This window comes from Podarcis bocagei, assembly GCF_964188305.1.
Source record: "Podarcis bocagei genome assembly, chromosome: 11".
Classification (NCBI taxonomy): Eukaryota; Metazoa; Chordata; class Lepidosauria; order Squamata; family Lacertidae; genus Podarcis; species Podarcis bocagei.
In genome coordinates, this window is record NC_138136.1 from 64,561,029 (window position 1) to 64,581,503 (window position 20,475).

General features: G+C 45.4%; 1 protein-coding gene across 1 annotated transcript in view; it reads left to right on the forward strand.

Moving 5' to 3' along the window:
• The window catches only part of IL11RA (interleukin 11 receptor subunit alpha), a 148,421-nt gene that overhangs the window by 20,231 nt on the left and 107,715 nt on the right, over positions 1-20,475 (forward strand). The window lies entirely within an intron of this gene.

The window sequence follows — 20,475 nt, forward strand, 5'->3', positions numbered from 1 at the left end:
AACGTACTGGGAGCCAGTGAAGATCCTTTAGGCCCCAGCAGCTGCTCCCAGTTGCCACATTCTGGATTAGTTGTAGTTTCCAAGTCACCTTCAAAGGTAGCCCCATGTAGGGCGCATTGCAGTAGTCCAGTTACTCACCTCAGTTCTTTAAGGTTATGCACATAATAAATAATAAAAATACATTTTTATTTATACCCCGCCCTTCCCGGTTCAAAAACTGGGCTCAGGGCAGCTAACAACAAATTTAAAACAATTGTAAAAGCAGCATAAAATACAGTATAAAAAAACATGAATAACAATAAAATTCAAAGTTCAGAAATCAATGTAGGGGAAATCTATCTAATAAGCATTAGATAATCCCCAGGGCTACCTGGCTGAATTAGTCCTATTTGGGCCAGCGAAGAGGCCGGGGAAGAATTAGCTGTGGGGTCTCAGAGCGGGTAAGCTTCATAAAAGGGGAGAGGGAGGAAAGAGAAGGGAAATAAAAGGCTGAATTCAAATTAAAGGCCAGGCGGAATAGCTCTGTCTTACAGGCCCGACGGAAGGAAGTTAAGGGTTAAGGTTTGGTTTGCTGTGGACCATGTGTGCCTGCCATATGTGTGCACCTTAAATTTTTTATAACAATGCTTTGCAATAGATAAAGGACACAATACAGATTTTCCTCTTAGCCCCAAAATGGAAAATGACTATAGAAGATTGACAACTTAAACTGGTGGAATATGCGCAGCTTGCGAACCTAATTTATAGAATAAGAGAACAAGAAGAACATACGTTTAAAGAAGGTTGGAAAATGAATATCTGGAGGAAAATTGTGTTTATTTGAAAACGTGGGCAGCATTAAGATAAATTCAACAGTGTAAATAGCATTTGATGAATGTAATACAGTGGTACCTCGGTTTACGAACAGCCGTGTCTATGAGCTATTTGGTTTATGAACTCCGCAAAACCAGAAGTAGTGTTCCAGTTTGCAAACTTTACCTTGGTCTAAGAACGGAATCTGAATGGTGGAAGGGCACTGGCAGTGGGTGGCCTCATTAGGGAAAGCACGCCTTGGTTTAAGAACAGTTTCGGTTTCAGAAACTTCTGAAACTTCAGACTTCTGGAGCGGATTAAGTTTGTAAACCGAGGTACCACTGTAATGGAATACTGAATGGTTTAGTTTATATAAAATGTGCAGGGATTTATGTTGTGCAAAATGAACCATGGAAAGAGAGGAAGGGAAGTCATTGATATTTTAAGGTTGTTTAAGTAAATATTTTAAAATGTAAAACAGAAATTTAATAGAAAATTAAATGGGGGGGGGGAATTATATAACAATGGCTATGTGGCCTTCTGCGGAAGCGAGTTCCAGAGTTGGTAACTCTGCGCTGTGTTGAGAAGTTATTTCTTTTGTCTGTCCTGAATCTTCCAACAAAGGAAGAACCGGGACAAATGGAAGCACATACAGTGGTACCTCGGGTTAAGAACTTAATTCGTTCTGGAGATCTGTTCTTAACCTGAAACTGTTCTTAACCTGAAGCATCGCTTTAGCTAATGGGGCCTCCTGCTGCTGCTGCACTGCCGGAGCACAATTTCTGTTCTCATCCTGAAGCAAAGTTCTTAACCTGGGGTACTATTTCTCGGTTAGCGGAGTCTGTAACCTGAAGCGTATGTAACCCAAGGTACCACTGGAGTTAAATTGGGGGGTTGTGGTGTCCCCCAATTTGGGCAGCTTTAGAAAGGAGTTAGACAAATCCACGGGGGATAATTCAGGGCAAAGTCAGGATCGCTGTGCCCTCCCCTCCAGTATCGGCTCCTGGCCCCTGACTCTCTCCAGGCCACTAATCTTGGTCCAGAAGTGAAAAGATAATCAGCCTCTTCATTTCTCCGGAACCAGCTGTTCTTCTTTTCTTTCCCGAAGTCACTTTGCTCATTCCCACATCCCACAGCTGTTTGCTTTGCAGGGACAACTTCATTATCTTCATTGTGTGGCGAGTTCCCGCCCCCGACCAGGATAAATAAAGACACAAGACACCAGAATTTAAGGTTAATTGGGCGAATTAGGCCACAACTTTATTGAATTCAGGAATGAGAGGCATTGGCTTAAGCATTGGTCCTATCGACTATCCGGCTCCAGCCCATTTGCTGGAGACACGGGGAAGGGTTAACACTATATCGGGGGAGTCTCCCGCCGAGGCACGTCGACTAGGAGCTCCCCCGGGTCACTGCTCTGGGGCGTGCCTTTGGCCCTCACCTCCATAGGCTTCGGACAGGGCCACGCCCCCCCGGAGTCCTTTAACGGACCACCCTTTGCTCACTGGGGGGAGGTGATGGCGTTCCTCCCCCCCACATCCTCTTAACCCCTTCTTACCAATGCCTACCGCCAATGCCGAGAAGTTGTGACGAGTTGCTACGAGGTAGGCGAAAAACCAAAAGGCTAGAAATTGCCAATTGGGAAAAATTCCTACCATGCCCCTTGCGGCGACAGGCCGAAGTCCATAGCAAAGTCAAAGACCTACCTAAAGCCCACTTAAAGGGAGGGAGGGTGGGAAAAAAACGTGAGGGCTAGCCGGCGAAAAGAGGGCGAGCCCCCTCCGCGCCGGCCCCAAATAGGACAGGCCACGCCCCCCAGCCAGCCGATTGGCTGGCTGGGGGGGCAGGCCCCGGCCGGGATTCCCCTGCTCTCACGGGGGCTGCGACCAGCCCCCGCTCACGTGGGGTGGGCGTGAAGCCCGCAACCCCACCTCCTGGGCAAGCCGGAAGTGGCTTTATCCCAAGCAGTGACCTGTGGCGATGGGTGATCAGGGTTTCTTTTCCTGGCTGGCTAACCTCTGCAGCATCTGGTTGGTGGATAGGTCTGTCTTGGAGCAAGAAGAGGTTGAAGGACATCACTCTCTGAGTGGCATTTATCTCGGGGGATTTTATCTGTTCAACTCTGACCCTACGACTGAATGGCTTCTCAGGCTGCAGTTTGTTCTCCCTAAGCTTTGCTCTTCTCAGAGTCAGCTTGCTGATCAAAAGGACTTTGAATTCTAATCTTATCTCTTATTGCATTCTGCACACAACAAAAGTCACCCATGAGTTGTCAAGGGCCCTCAAAATATTTGCAGATCCTTCAGCCGATTAAGTATTAATCCCCCTGTCTCTTGCAAACCCATCGCTTTATTCCTTTGCTTTGAACTCCTCCGGTTTGGGCTTTTCTCGGCCTCTCTGACCACAAAAGGCTCTGGACTCTGGATGCCGTTTGGGTCTGGTTCCAGCGGAGACTGGCCTCTGACCCCTCATATAAAAGTCCAGGAAATTTCCAGCACTCCAACCACTACACCACACTGTCTCTTACATGCTAAGTGGCTGTAGTTCATTGGTCTCACTCTCCCCACAAACACAGGGTTGTAAAGACTGCGGAGAGAATAATCGGGTGCACTCTTCCCACCTTGGATCAATTCTATGCTTCCAGGTGCCATAAGAAAGCTGCAGAGATAGTGCAGGATAGTGCGCACCCCGGAAATTATCTCTTTCAGCTTCTGCCTTCTGGAGGAAGGTACAGGGTTATAAAGACTAGGACTAGCCGTCTGAGAAACAGTTTCTATCCAAATGTGATTCTGGTTTTAAATGCAGTGTAAGGTAGTCTCTATGGGAGTATATTGTATTTAATTATGGGGCATTACAGTTTCTAGGGGGCTAACCAGGCTGGGATAGCTGGGATAGCAGGCTTGCTGGTTTTTGAATGTCTGATGTAGATTTTTTCAATTTTGTTGTTCTGCATGGGACAATGACAATAAAGAGTATCGTATCATATCATATCGTAGTCCAACCCGCTGCACTGCAGGAACCTCAGCTAAAGCATCCAAGACAAATGTCCAGTGAAGTCCTCCATGCAGCGCATCGTTAATCTGTGGAACTCCCTCCCACAAGAGGCAATGATGCCCACCAACTTGGATGGCTTTAAAAGAGGATTGGGCAAATTGATGGAGGGGGAGAGGGCTATTGATGACTCCTAGCTAGGATGGCTGTGTTCTGCCTGCACAGTTGCTGGAAATGAATTGCTGCAAACTGCAGGAGGGGCTCTTGCACTCAGATCCTGCTTGCAGCTTTCCTGTACATGCATCTTCTCGGCCACAGTGAGAACAGGATGTTGGACTAGATAGGCCATTGGCCTGATCCAGCAGCACTCTTCTTAGATTCTTAGAATCATAGAATCATAGAGTTGGAAGAGACCACAAGGGCCATCGAGTCCAACCCCCTGCCAAGCATTATTGCCATCCTGCCGGGCTTGTGGTTATGGAGAAACCAGGAAAGTTTTTGTTGTTGTTGTTTAGTCCAGGGGTCCCCAAACTAAGGCCCGCGGGCCGGATAAGGCCTGAGGGACTCGTTTATCCGGCCGGCAGCAACCTCCGCCGCCCACTGCTGCTGCACTGCGCAGCTGCCCACTTCCAGGTCAGAGAAGCACCGGAAATAGCTTGTGTGCATGTGCAAGCATTGTTTCCAGTGCACTTTGGGGTCAGAAGAGGCCCCTGCACAGGTGCACAAGCTATTTCTGGTCTCCTCCGCCCTCCGGCCCGCCGTGCAATCACCGCTGGAGACACCGGCTCAAGGTGCGGTAAGTTTGCTGACCCCTGAGTCGTTTAGTTGTGTCCGACTCTTTGTGACCCCCTGGACCAGAGCACGCCTGGCCCTCCTGTCTTCCACTGCCTCCCGCAGTTTGGTCAAACTCATGCTGGTAGCTTCGAGAACACTGTCCAACCATCTCGTCCTCTGTCGTCCCCTTCTCCTTGTGCCCTCCATCTTTCCCAACATCAGGGTCCTTTCCAGGGAGTCTTCTCTTCTCATGAGGTGGCCAAAGTCTTGGAGCCTCAGCTTCAGGACCTGTCCTTCCAGTGAGCACTCAGGGCTGATTTCCTTCAGAATGGAGAGGTTGGATCTTCTTGCAGTCCATGGGGCTCTCAAGAGTCTCCTCCAGCACCAGAATTCAAAAGCATCCATTCTTCGGTGGCCAGCCTTCATTATGGCGACTGAGCCAGGCCAAGCCGCAGAGTTGCCATGGCCCAAAGGGGCAGAAATGGCTTCCACATGGACCCTGTAGCTACATCTTCTTTGCTTCTCATGTTGAAAAGTGAGCAAGAGGCAAGCACTTTTCTTTGAACTCGAGGAGGTGTAAAATCATGAAAGCAAATAAAACACAGGAACGGGCGGCGGGGAGGCCTGTTCAGAGGAAAAGCAGCGTTTGGCGTCCGCAGGGAAACACGATTCTTCTTTCTCTTTCTTCTTTTATGCATCAAAGTTTGTCATAAAACTTTTACGGCAAGGATAAATGATTTGCTTGTGTGTGAAATGTGCAGATATCACAGAAACATTTTTTTTTTTCCAACCAGGGAGAGAGAACCCTGCAGCCCCATCCCTCCCCACATCCAAATCATGTTTGATATGACTGCCTCCGGCTGCATCTCAAAAGAATCCACAAACAGGTGTTGTAAATAAAAATATGCCCTTTTCCCTTATGGGGTATCCAAGAGCCCATATAGAGTCCTTACATAGGTTCCCTATTGGTAGGAGAAAATAACAGAGGCCAACCAGAGAATATTGAGAAGCAAAGCAGCTAGTAAGCTTGATCTTTATTGATCTGTTGCAACAGGGTACTCCCCTCACACGCAGGAGAGGAAGAGGACCCAGAACAATGGCCTGCAAGGCCTTATAAAGACTTTTGAAATTCCCCTTCTCTAGATCAGGACCACCCCCAGAAACATTATGCATACATCACAGAAGGGGTGTAACCTAAGACCACCCCTCAGATACATCCCACCTACATCACAGAAATTTAAATGTTGTTTTTCTCTTGTCCTTGTTTATCTCCTGTCTAGCAGGTAACTTGATTGGATTTTCTGGGGAGCCTGGCCATTCTTTTGTAGTGCTAAAATACTTATTTCCTGGGCCAGGTCACAGGCTCACACCTTATTCAAACACAGATTAAAGGAAGAGACAATGGGGAGGCTTTTCCATTTTTAACCTTGCAGAGAAAGGATTTGGTCAGTTTAGGAATCAAAATGGTTCCTGTGCTGATCTATGTATGTGCAGTTATGAACATTACTATATATCTAAAACCATAAAATTCCTATCACAATATTCCCCCCTTTGGGGCTAGAATTTTTCTTAAAAATTTTTGCCCCACAAATAATAACATCGTATGTTGTAAATGGATGTCTTTGTATGAATATATCATAACACATGTTGCGTTTTGCTACTAAATTACTTGTGGCATTCTAACACTTTGGGAGAGACCATTTACTCAATAGTGTTCTATGCTTTACACCTAGCAGGAAGGTAAGGTCCACTAATGACTGAAAAGTGCAGTTTGCTTCCCCCCCCCCCGCCATTTTTGTGTTCTCAGGTGTCAAGGTAGCTCTTCTGTGGTCTCACACTGACATAGTGCTACAGCAACACATCTTGTCTGTTGAATCCCCTCAGGGCTTTCATTTAACCATGTCGCCTGGCATTCACCATAGCTGGCACAGGTTTTGGGCATCTCGTGAGGGAGAGGTCTTCGCCTTGGCCTTTAGCTATGGGATTTTATTATAGGCTGTGGTCTTGGGCTCATGAGAAGTTGCTCACTTGCACTTAAAGGACCAAAAAGCTAATTGCAGCCTGGATACACTTGCCCAATTCGAACTGAGTCCAATTTGAATTTATCTTGCCCCATGGTTCTCAACTCTTCAAACCAATCTGTTAAAAGAAAACCATTCTTAACAAGGGCAGTTGTCCAAATAAGTCAATTTAAGTCTATAAGGGATCATTCCTGCTAAACCAAAGCATATCCACCTTCATGTTTCTTAGAAGCTTCTCCTTGGTAAAGCAAGTTTTAGCACATTTTTTTAAAATGGGTAGGGAAGGTTGGCATAGTGCCAGGTGGGACAACGAATTGTGGTTATCTAAACATTGGACTACACAATAGTGTGAGCTATTGGAAAGTATAAAATGCATGAGAATTCTCCACTGGTGTGTAAGGAATAAGACATTAAACATAAAAACAGTTACACACAAAAATTGCCCCCCCCCCTTTGTGGAAATCACACTGTCAGACTCATTTCAACATTCTTACATAATAACACATAATACAAAACAAAATAATTAAATATCTGTTGCATATCTGGACACAATTGTGATCTTTTACGTATGTATCTTTTGAATCCTGGAGCAGAGGCTTGAGGTTCAAGTGAAAAAATGTCCTTGCAATTTAACTCCTCCCCCCTTTGTCAGGTCCACTCCCCCCTTTGGCAGTCTATATCCTTTGAAAGAGATAACTGTGGGCACTTTGAAAACTCTGGTGTTGCAGGTCTTGTGAGTTGAGGGGTTGTTGCTGCTTTTCATCATTGCACATCTGTAGAAGTGATATCCTGTAAGGGGGCAGGGTTTTGGGAAGACTTAAAAACACAGTTACACAAGAAAGGGGCAAAAGGCAAAAAGGATGTCCTCCAGTTTCCATGGGAAGCTGCAAATATCACATTTCCATATAATTACAGTTATTATCTGCTAAGTTTGTTTGCTTTCCTTCACTTAATTTTTGTTGTTGTTGTTCTTTTCATATTATAAAATAAAAAATTACTCCACATGTATAGAAAGAGAACTGTAAAAAATACAAAGGTTAAAAAATAAAAAGGAAAGCAAAAAATTAGATTACCAGTTAGATGAAAACAAACTTGACACAAAAACATCAGATTCAGAAAAGAACTATTATTAAATATATTATCAAAACCACGCAGATTACTACTAGACTGAAAAAAAATACAAAGGTTAAAAAATACAAAAGAAAGCAAAAAATTAGAATACCAGTTAGATGAAAACAGACTTGACACAAAGACATCAGATTTAGAAAAGAATTATTATTAAATAATACAAAGATATTATCAAAAACCGCACAGATTACTACTGGACTGAAAAAATGGGAAAACAATGGGGAAAAACTTAAAATTCACCATATGCTATCTGATAAAAGAACTTCATGAAACTGACTTTCAACATGTGATGAACATGTCCCCAAAGTAAAACACACACACACAAAATGAGCTATGAGGAACCAAAAATAAATAAATGCTAAGACACACAATTAATAAGCAACCTGAAGTAACCTGAAGTAATCTGTTTTGGCATTCTAACATCCCAAATGAAAATAAAAGTGTTTCTTGATGTGACATCATCAGCTGTAATGTTAATACTGGGAAATGAGTTAATACCAAGAAAAATGAATGGCAATTTTAAAGTTGTGCAGGTACCTTGCACTAGCCAAAATGACAGAATTAGTAAGAAATGCTCAGGCCAAAGGTAAACAAGTACCATTCCACAAACAATGTTTGGTTGTGCTTCGATTAACTTCATAGACATCATGGAGAAACTGATTAAATAAATGAAAACAGATTATTTGTAACTTTAAAAAAAATGTCAAAGGCACAAAGAGATAGATGGAAATCAAATAATATAGCAGGGATTCAGACTTGTTTTGCTGAACAGAAAGAAAGTGACTGTTTGCCTTTAAGGGAAGAAAGACAAAAAGAAAAACAAATGCAATTACTTTTTATAGAGTATTTAAATCACTGTTTGCATCCCGTCATTATCATTTGTGCTGTGGGAGAAAAGAAAGGACACTCTGTTAAAAGGGAAAATTATTTCATGTGAGAGGTCTGTCAGGAAATGCTGTTCCTAAAATGCATAGGCATATACACACCTGTTGAAAGGGAAAATTATTTTATGTGAGAGGTCTGTCAGGAAATGCTGTTCGTAAAATGCATAGGCATATACACACCTGTTGAAAGGGAAAATTATTTTATGTGAGAGGTCTGTCAGGAAATGCTGTTCGTAAAATGCATAGGCATACACACACACACACACACACACACACACACACACACACAAAACTGTTATAAAATTTAAATCCCATGGGGGGGGGGAACTACTCAAGAGAGGAACTCACAGTGGGAGTGCTTTGATATTTACCTGTGAAAAGAATTTGGCATGTCCAGTACTTCACTCTTTTGTATTAAGTAGCCCTTGGAGCAAAACACATTAAGGTTTCTCCCTGCAGCACACTGCTCTCCAAACCTTCTCTCTCCCCCCTTCCTTTCTCTCTCTCTCTCTCTCTCTCTCTCTCTTTAAGCTGATCTAGCCTCTGTGCATGTGCAGAGTTCATGTCTCAGCAAACCTTTTATACCATTGAAAATGTTGCATCTTTTGGCTCAATTAGAATAAGGAAGGGAAAGGTAAGGAGTAGATTTTAAAAATAGGGTTAGATTTTAAAACAAAAAAGAGAAACTCAAAGCTAGCAATTTCAGCCCAAGCAAACTGAGACTGCTTCCTTTATGTACAGGAAAGGGCTAATATCCCTCTGGCCATTCGCGGAACAATCAACCGCTCTCTTATTTATGAGTAAAAATGGCCAGGTAAGGAGTGGTTTTTTAAAATAGGGTTAGATTTTAAAACAAAAAAGAGAAACTCAGCAATTCAAGTATTCACCATTCAGCCCAAGCTTCCTTTATGTACAGGAAAGGGCTAATATCCCTCTGGCCATTCGCGGAACAATCAACCGCTCTCTTATTTATGAGTAAAAATGGCCAGAGCGTTAGAATTCATAGGATTTTTTAACATTCTCAGTCATTTCAGCCTTACCATTTGCAGACAAATTTTACTGCCCCTTTATTTACAGGATTGGTCAAGGCGCATTCTACTTGACTATATGAATTTTTATGTGCTTAAACTTTTAATAGACTTTTAAGTTTGATTTTTTTTTTTAATAGTAGACAAAATGATAAATACTGTAATCACTCAACTGCCTGATATCACCAGTTCTGCTTCAAACATCATGGCTTCACCTCACACCTTTTAAAAAAACAAAGAGCAAATCTGGGCTGAATTTCAACTCATCAGCTACAAATTGGGAAAGTTGAAAGGGACCTGGGGTCATCTAGTCCAACCCTAAAATACAGGGTTCATAGCAAGATTTGTACTACCAGAAACACACACATTCACCTCTCACCTTTAAAAACAAAGAGCAAATCTGGGCTGGATTTCAACTCGTCAGCCACAAATTGGGAAAGTTGAAAGGGACCTGGGGTCATCTAGTCCAACCCTAAAATACAGGGTTCATAGCAAGATTTGTACTACCAGAGAGACACACATACTTATGTACACAGACACAACTGGGGAAGAGATCACAAGCCATGCGCCTATCACAAACCATGCGCCTATCATGTACTAAGGAAAAAGAAAATAAAAGTACCCAACCCTTTTAGCAGATCTTGAAGCTAGTTTGAGTGAGAGTTTACTTCCTTAGACTAAAGAGTGCAAATTCCTATAGAAATTATCTTTAAAAGAAGATTGAAGTTAACATTTTTCCTAAGATAGGGAGAGGATCTTTTATAAAGCAAAGTTTAAACAGCCATAGATTTGATTTAAAAGGAATACAAGAGTGAACAATTTTTCCTGAACTTGCAGAGGAATAGTAAGCCTAATCTATGCCCCCCCCTTTGCAGTTTCCTTTAAAGGAAGCTTACTCGGGAGTAAATTTACCTGGCACAGAATAAGAAGGAGAAGGGGAAAAAACCCTGAAAGAGACAGAATGAAACAAGGGGGGGCATTTTCTAAGAAAAGAGGCCAGGACGTCTTATAGAGACTGATACCAGGAGCCTTACAATAACTCTTCTGTCCAACCAGATCAAAGTTAAAACTGGACTCAGATATTTTTCTTAGAAGGAACACCATACTTTCATAGGCATATGCTTAATGAAATACATACACTGCATTTTAGCTTGAGAGAGCAGTTGGCTCAACTAGGCTTTTGCAGCAGAAACATTAGGTTACCCTCCCCACTGAAACTAGAGGAAGGAGGTGGAGTAATCCTCCTTTCAGAACACAAGTAGCACGTATACAGGATTTTACCACTTGGGAGAAAAACTCTCTTTTAGAGTCTCTTTAACAAACATTTGCACACTTCATTCTCAATTTTGTCTTGTTTTTAAGACTGATAAGGTTCAACATGGCTTCCTTAGATTTAGAGTTTGGAGCAAGCTTGCATTTTTATTTTAGATGGCACATTTAAGATAAGCAGCTGCTGGATGTTACCTAAGTACAATTTAAACACAGGAAAAACATTTCTTAAACACAAATTGAAGGGGACTGTCAGAGTCCAGGCGGGAAGTAAGCACCAACTGGGCTTCTTTCACGCCAGGGGTCTGGGGACTATTTTTCTTTTGACTGAGGTGCACCCATTTTCAATTTTAATAGCGCTAGCTTTTACTTTTATACTGCAGTCAGGGTTTTATCCCCACTTTTCAGGAAACACAATAAATAACCCACAGTACACTCAATTTGGACAACTCCGAGAATTTGTACTGTGACACACCGCCGTTCGTCTGGCCTGACTTACTAGGCTGGTACAGCTGTTGGCCTTTCCTGGCTACTAAGCTAACAGTGCGGTCAGCGATCTCAACCCCCCCCCCTTTGGTCATTACTCAGCCAGGGAGCCCACAGCAACCTCCTGCCTCTTACAATCTAACCTGAGAGTTCCCTACTGGACGCTTGCATGGCGCAGTGCCAGATTGGGACTCAGAAATGACAAAGAAGGAAAGGAATCAGGTGCCCTTGCTTTCTCTGCTCACAGGTCATCTCTAACAAAGATCGCCATGGCAGAGGTGCGGCTACACCTGGGAGTTATAGTTTTGGGAATTATAGTTTTCAGTGCAGAAGAAATTGCACAACCTTTCTGGGCAAAACTCCGAAGGAATAGGTTGGCATACAGAGTTAAGTGGAAGAAATCACACACAACCTTTGCCTGGGCATACTCCGAAGGGCTAGGGCTGGTGTTGAGATTGAGGGGACAGAAAGGAGAAGGCAATTTTTAGATGAGGAAAAAAGTAGAAATTTTAGATTTGAAGGGAAAAGGAAGAATTAAAGAATTTTGGTTGCTGTGGTTTAGAGACCCCAACCCACTACCCGTGTTTCCTACTTAATACTCACTTCCGCATGCACTGTTCCTGGTGATCCCACGATGTCTTGACTGGTTGTTTAAGGCCGGCCTGATCAAGATTTGCTTCCTCTGGTTAGCCCCGCTGAACTCCAAGTTATTGCCAGACCCTGGGACCGATGGAAGACTGGTTATTCCTCCTGGCAAACTGCCTGGTGCGCGCTGGATAACCAGTCCTTCCTCGTTTCCAGAATCCGGGTAACCAAAAGTCCCTTCGTGCGTGGTCGCCATCTGTTGTAAATAAAAATATGCCCTTTTCCCTTATGGGGTATCCAAGAGCCCATATAGAGTCCTTACATAGGTTCCCTATTGGTAGGAGAAAATAACAGAGGCCAACCAGAGAATATTGAGAAGCAAAGCAGCTAGTAAGCTTGATCTTTATTGATCTGTTGCAACAGGGTACTCCCCTCACACGCAGGAGAGGAAGAGGACCCAGAACAATGGCCTGCAAGGCCTTATAAAGACTTTTGAAATTCCCCTTCTCTAGATCAGGACCACCCCCAGAAACATTATGCATACATCACAGAAGGGGTGTAACCTAAGACCACCCCTCAGATACATCCCACCTACATCACAGAAATTTAAATGTTGTTTTTCTCTTGTCCTTGTTTATCTCCTGTCTAGCAGGTAACTTGATTGGATTTTCTGGGGAGCCTGGCCATTCTTTTGTAGTGCTAAAATACTTATTTCCTGGGCCAGGTCACAGGCTCACACCTTATTCAAACACAGATTAAAGGAAGAGACAATGGGGAGGCTTTTCCATTTTTAACCTTGCAGAGAAAGGATTTGGTCAGTTTAGGAATCAAAATGGTTCCTGTGCTGATCTATGTATGTGCAGTTATGAACATTACTATATATCTAAAACCATAAAATTCCTATCACACAGGCTTGTTCCAGTTTGTGCGTTTGGGCTTTTGCTGATACAAACCAGAAGGTTTCTGTGCCAGGCGAGAACTCAGAGCTTGCTGTCTGCAGGAATTTCAGGCGCACTGGGAAGCGGTTTCCCTAATTGCTGCTTGCGGAGAAACTGGGAGGCCAATTTTTAATCTTTAACCCGCCTCAGAGAGGCCCAAAGAGATCAGGTGGGCTGAAGGATGGAGGTTTGAAAGGGGAATTTAAGCCAAGGCAGCTCCCCCCCCCCCAATTTCAGTTAGGGTGCTAAGGAATAATGAAACCCCACATGCACACATGGTTTTCTCCTCTTTGCATATGACAACCGTGTAAAAAAACCCCTGCAGAAGTTATAAGCCTGCTGGGGCTGGCAGAGGGGAAACCAAGAGTTCACATCTGGCTCCAGCAGTCAAACTGCATTTCTCTGCTGGGCCTGGAAGAGCCCAAGTGAGGCCTGTAACAAAATGTTGCAGCATGGAGCACAGCTCCGGAGGATTCCAGCTACCCACGCCTTCTCCCAGGATACTCACATTTTATTTCCACTTAGTTTACACTTATTTCTCCTTCCAAAAGACAGTCAGGTTTCAATGCCCACCAGTTTGGTGTTTTTTTTTTAGAAAAAAGGTGATGGTACTCATCACGAAGTTGTTACAGTAAATGCTACACTTTTAACATGGGGGGGGGGGTGCCTGTATTGTGTACCCTTGAGGAACCCCAGGAAAAAACCACTTGATTCCCACTGAGGGCTGTCACATGGAAGAAGGAGCAAACTTGTTTTCTCCTTCTCTGTTGGGGAGGACTCGAACCCACAGCTTCCAGTTACAAGTGTTTCAGGAATTTATGTATAGGTTGGGGGGGGGTTGCCCCTCCAGCAGATATCATGCACATGCAGCCCACTACCAAAACCAGCACAATCGCTTTTGTGACTTTTGTGATTTGTCCCCGCAAAACACTTCATCACAGTTTCTTCCTATCTGTTCAAAGGGCCTTCCTTGCATGTTACCAAATGTAACAATTCACTGATAACTGTATCTATGTACTGGCTCACAGGGAAAACTTCAGAAATTCTTATAAACATGTGAGCTCAGCTACTCAGCAGCCCCTCTGCCTGAGTGATAATCCCTGGCATCCTGATACCTGAGTGCCAGACAGGTAGCCATTCCAGAAATACCAAACCCAAAATGCTGTGATTAGCTTGGCTGGGAAACGGGGAAATGTAAATATCTTTTTGTTCCACTTGATGGGTGTTTGGTGGAGGGCAGGGGGAACCATGGGGCAGGGTCCAGGATGCTCAGATTCCTGCCACCAGACCTCCCCTTTCATGATGTAACCGTGATGTATGAGTGATGTAGTTGGGGGGGTGTAACATGGGGGTGGGATTAGCAGCTAATAAAAGTTTGGGGTCTTCTTTTGTTCTCTGCTTCCATCTTGTTCCACCTTGTGGCAGGTGAGAGTCCTGTTGCGACAGTCTTCAGGAAAGACCAAGCCTACTGGCTGATGTTTGGCTCTGGTAATCCTGGCTGGTGTCCTTTGTTTTTGCCCAAGGGAGCCCTCAGATTTCTTAGTTAACGCAAGAAAGGAGATTCTGACTCCACATTAGGAAGAACGTCCTGACAGTAAAAACTGTTTGACTGGGGAACAGACTCCCTCAGGAAGTTGTGGACTCTCCTTCCTTGGAGGTTTTTAAAGCAGAGCTTGGATGGCCGGTTGCCATGGATGCTTTAGTTGAGATTCCTGCACTGTAGCGGGTTGGACTAGATGACCCCACGGGTCCCTTCCAACTCTACGATTCTTTGATTGTTGGGGTTGTTTTTGCCTCCTGCAAAATGAACCGTCTGATGCCTTCCTCATTTCTCCAAGGGCTACTGTTTCAACTACGTAGGGAACAGTGCTCAGAAATTGAATTTCTTCATAGTGTACTGTATATGATTACGGCAATCCTCTGGTGTTTTTGTTCCTTTTTCATTTATTTATGCCCAACCTTTCAGCTCCTGGAGTGGTTTAAAATGAAAATGGAACACAGAATAAACCAGTCCTTATCAAATTGCAACCCGCTCTCGGAGCTGTTACAATACAGGGGTACCTGTATTGGTCTAAGAACAGTCCTGTTAACGAACGATTCGGGCAACGCACTCCGCAAAAGCGGAAGTAGGTGTTCTGGCTAGCAAACTTTGCCCTGGAAGCTGAATGGAAGCTGAACGGTGGAAGGGCACCGGCGGTGGGAGGCTGCCCTACATTCCCAAAGCTTCCCCAATCTGGCTTTGTCGGGGATTCCTTAGCTGTGATTCCTGCATTGCAGGGGGCTGGACTGGATGACCTTTGGAGATCCCTTCTGACTCTGCCATTCTGTGATTCCTTTTCTCGCCCGCTTGCTCCATGTATGTCGCTCAGCCTGGTCCCCCTTCCTTGCTTGCTCTTGCTCCCTCGCTTGCCTCCCCGCTCTTGCTGTGAAATCTGTGACAATGAGACCCCAGTGCAGTTTCCAAGGAGCCTGGCTCTGAGCTCTGGGCATGGATTGTGCAAATGGTGAGTTTGCATAATGCATTCTGCCTCGTCCAAGGTTCGGTGGAGGAAGGGGACAGGCGATAATAGAGCCATTGCTCACTGGCAGAGCAGCTGCCTCGCATGCAGAAGGGCTCAGTCTCCAGCACCTACAGTTAAACTCTGGATTTCTGGTATTAGGCCATGGGTGGGCAACCTAAGGCCCCGGGGCTGGATCTGGCCCAATCGCCTTCTAAATCCGGCCCGCCAATGGTCCGGGAATCAGCATGTTTTTACATGAGTAGAATGTGTACTTTTATTTAAAATGCATCTCTGGGTTATTTGTGGGGCCTGCCTGGTGTTTTTGCATGAGTAGAATGTGTGCTTTTATTTAAAATGCATCTCTGGGTTATTTGTGGGGCCTGCCTGGTGTTTTTAATGTGTGCTTTTATTTAAAATGCATCTCTTGGTTATTTGGGTGGTATAGGAATTTGTTCATTCCCTCCCCCAAAAAATATAGTCCGCCCCCCCCCCCACAAGGTCTGAGGGACACTGGACCGGCTCCCTGCTGAAAAAGTTTGCTGACCCCTGTATTAAAAAGGTAAAGGGACCCCTGACCGTTAGGTCCAGTCGTGGCCGACTCTGGGGTTGCGGCACTCATCTCGCTTTACTGGCTGAGGGAGCCGGTGTACAGCTTCCAGGTCATGTGGCCAGCATGACTAAGCCGCTTCTGGCGAACCAGAGCAGCGCACGGAAACACTGTTTACCTTCCTGCCGGAGCGGTACCTATTTATCTACTTGTACTTTGACGTGCTTTTGAACTGCTAGGTGGATAGGAGCTGGGACCAAGCAATGGGAGCTCACCCCGTCACGGGGATTTGAACCGCCGACCTTCTGATCGGCATGTCCTAGGCTCTATGGTTTAACCCACAGCAAACCTCTTCCTTTCTGCCTGTGACCCTGAAGAGCTGCTGTTGGCCAGAGTAGGCAATACTGGGCTCAGTTGCCTGACTCTGTATTGGACAGGGTGTGCATTAAAGTGTTTTGAGTGCTGATTTTCATTTTTGGTGATTGTGTGAGAAGTCCTTTAGTCATCATTGCAAGCACCCTGGTGCCATGCTGTGGGAATGGTACAGGGGCAGCGATGCACCGACAATCACAGAATCGTAGGGTTGGAAGGGACCCGAAGGGTCATCCAGTCCAACCCCTGGTAAATGCAAGAACCTGTCACCCTCTGCAACTTGAGCAGGGGCTGCACCATGAGGAATTGCCAGTGAAAACCTGGCTTTTTTGTGCAGCTCTTGGGACCATGAGCTGGAATACAACTCTTTGCATGCCCATCACTGCCATGAATGGAAACAGAAAGGAACCCAAGCTCGAGGAGCGATGGTGAATTCTGAAGGATGAGGAGTGTTAAAAAGTGCTGCAGAAAAACGTCAGGGGGGAGGCTGTTGGGTTGTGGTTTTCATTTTTAGTATGTCTTTTGTGGTTTTATATCTTCATTTTATTCTGTGAACTGCCCTGAAACCCCTGGGTACAGTGGTACCTTGGGTTACATGCGCTTCAGGTTACATATGCTTCAGGTTACAGACTCCGTTAACCCAGAATTAGTACCTTGGGTTAAGAACTTTGCTTCAGGATGAGAACAGAAATTGTGCTCCGGCAACGCAGCAGCAGCGGGAGGCCCCATTAGCTAAAGTGGTGCTTCAGGTTAAGAACAGTTTCAGGTTAAGAACGGACCTCCGGAACGAATTAAGTACTTAACCCGAGGTACCACTGTATAGGGCAGTACAGTCATACCTCGGGTTGAAGTAGCTTCAGGTGCAGCATTTTCGGGTTGCGCTCCACAGTGACCCAGAAGTCCAGGTTTTGGCACTTGCGCATGCGCAGATGCTCAAAATGACGTCACACGCATGCACGGAAGCGGTGAATTGCGACCCATGTGGACATGTGGACACAGGTTGCGTTTGCTTCAGGATGCAATCAGGGCTCCAGAACGGATCCCATTCGCATCCAGAGGTACCACTGTATATAAATTCAATTAATAGTAATAATACAGTGGTACCTCGGGTTAAGTACTTAATTCGTTCTGGAGGTCCATACTTAACCTGAAACTGTTCTTAACCTGAAGCACCACTTTAGCTAATTGGGCCTCCTCCTGCTGCTGCGCTGCTGGAGCACAATTTCTGTTCTTATCCTGAAGCAAAGTTCTTAACCTGAAGCACTATTTCTGCATTAGCGGAGTGTGTAACCTGAAGCGTATGTAACCCGAGGTACCACTGTAATGTAGAAACACTTGGTCATAACGCTCTTATGCAGATTGGTGGTGTGGTTGCATTTGGAATACCGTTCTCAGTTCTGGTGGCCTTGCCTCAAAAAGGATACCCTAGAGTTGGAAAATGTTCAGGAAAGGGCCACAAAAATGATCAAGGAATCAAGGAGATGGAGCAGCTCCCCGGGGGGAGATCTGCATCTTTTAGGAATTTCAGGCAAGATGCGTTATTTTTATCTGGCCAACTCGGCACGTAAATGCCGGAGAGTTTAGGGAACCTTCACAAGACCTTGTTAGTCATGCTAAAACCCAAAGCAACAGAGTTTGGTTGCAGGGAGTGGGGGGGGGGTTGTCACTTGGAGCCACCTTCTTCTCATCTCTGAGAAGTTTTTTGTTGCTCCCCCCCCCGAAAAAAATACCCCCTTAAAAACAGCCATCAGTTTTATGGGAAAATGCCTGAGAGAATCCCTGAGCAACCTGCTAGCTACCCTGTTCAAATCAGAAATAACTCTCCTTCCTTGGAGGATTTTAGGCAGAGGTGGGCGGGGGGGGGCACCAGGGAGTCTTCTGCTGAGATTACTGCATTGCCGGGGGCTGGACTAGATGACCTTTGGGGGACCCTGCTGTTCTCTGAATCCTGTCCCCCTGCAAACTCCCCTTCCAAGACAGCAGTGGTTGAATATGTCTGGCTCTTCTCTGGCAGGTGAGGGAGAACTTCCTCCTCCTGGAATATTCTTAGATCCCGCAGATTCTTGGCATCCTTGAGTAAGGGTATTCCCTGCCTCTGGCCCCATTAGCACCTGCACTTTGCCTTTTGTGGGATCCCTTCTCTCCCACAACCCCATCCTTTTTATTACTGTGAGAAGAGCCTGCATAGCTCCAGACGGCTGCAGCAGTGGCATCCGCTGGCTCTGCGAGCTTCTCTGTTGCCGTGGGAGATTTCCCCAGCAATGCTGACCTAACTCTGAAAACATTTAAACAGAAGGCCGAGAGGGAAACGGCCTAAGCTGAAGCTTCCTTCCCCCTCCTCTTGCACCTCTGTCAGCTTGGCGGTCTGAATGGTGCAACTCCTGCAAGGAGGATCGAGTCCTTTCTGAATCTCTAAGCTGAATTCCGCACCATATTCCGCCCCCTGCCTCCCGTTTCCTGGCTAAATGCCGCTGTAGCTGTTGGCACAGCCTTGGCAGGGGAGATAAATCTCTGGTTTGTGCTACAGCAGGGACCTCTCTGCAAATGGAGGCAGCTGCGTGCTCCTGCCCGTCTCCCCAGCATGGTGCTTTGCACAAACGAAGCCTCCTGCGGGTCGGGGTTTGGAGCGCAAAGCAAAATCGTTCCTCCAGAGCAAACTCAGATCCCCAAGGCAGATGAGAGAGCAAGCCCTTCTCAAAAAAATAAATAAATGTGGCGGGTTCATGCAGAATTTATGCAAGAGCACATTGGGGTACAGCATTCCTGCTTCAAGGAAAAGAAGGAAACCCCAGCATTTACCCTTGTGATAGGAATTTTGAGGTCTTAGACACAGTGGTACCTCCTGTTAAGTACTTAATTCGTTCCGGAGGTCTGTTCTTAACCTAGAAACTGTTCTTAACCTGAAGCACCGCTTTAGCTAATGGGGCCTTCCGCTGCTGCCGGAGCACGATTTCTGTCCTCATCCTGAAGCAAAGTTCTTAACCCGAGGTACTATTTCTGGGTTAGCGGAGTCTGTAACCTGAAGAGTATGTAACCTGAAGTGTATGTTACCAGAGGTACCACTGTAGATGTTAAATGTTCATAAGTGTACCAACCAAGCACATACATAGATCAGCACAGGAAGACTGACCTGGAAGCATTTTTGATTCCCAAACTGACCAAATGTTTTCTCTGCAAGGTCAAAGGAAAATGGAAAAGCCTCCCCATTGTCTTTTCCTTCACAAATCCTGTCTTAAGGGTATGTCTGTGTTTGAATAGGGTGAGCCTGTGACATGGCCCAGGAACTAAGTATTTATCATTACAAAAGACTGGCCAGGATCCCCAGGCAATCCAATCTAGTAAGCAGGGTATCCAATCAACTAACCTGCCAGACAGGAGATAAAGGACAGGAGAAAAACAACATTCAAATTTCTGTTTTAGACGGCCTTTTCTGTGATGTAGGTATGATGTATCTGAGGGGTGGTCTTAGGTTACACCCCTTCTGTGATGTATGTATGATGTTTCCGGGGGTGGTCTTGATCTACAGGGCGGCAATATAAGGGCTTGCGCGCCATTGTTCTGCGTTCTCTCCTCCCTCCCTTTGTGGGGACTCTGTTGCAACAGTTTAATAAAGATCAGGCTTACGAGCTGCTTTGCTTCTCAATATTCTCTGCTTGGCCTCTGTTATTTTCTCCTACCAATAGAGAACCTACATAAGGACTATATGGGCTCTTGGATACCCCATAAGGGAAAAGGGCAATTTTTGTTTCCAGCACCCTTGCTCCTTCCAACTGGTTTGGTTAGAAAACAGGGGTGCTTTGACCCTTTCTGCAGGCAGGAAGAGCTTGCTCAGAAGGGCTTCCAGGAGCTTCCAGCCAGACTTCAGATTAACTTAATCAATTGGTCTGAATGATTCCTGACTGGTTCCCCAAAACTGCCGCCCTTCTCCTGGCCTAACCTCTGCAGTTTCCACTGCCGCTCAGCTGTCTCCTGTGTGGGCTGCATCTGAAAATGGCTGATGTACAGAATGAAAGACCAGCACCTTGAACCTGACCCTGTACTCCACCGGGAGCCAGTGCAACTGGTAAAGCACTGGGTCTCCTGAGTTCTGGAGCCAAGAGGGGGGGGGGACTCCACTTCTGTGTCCACTTCCTTCTATCCACTTCTCCACTTCTCTTTC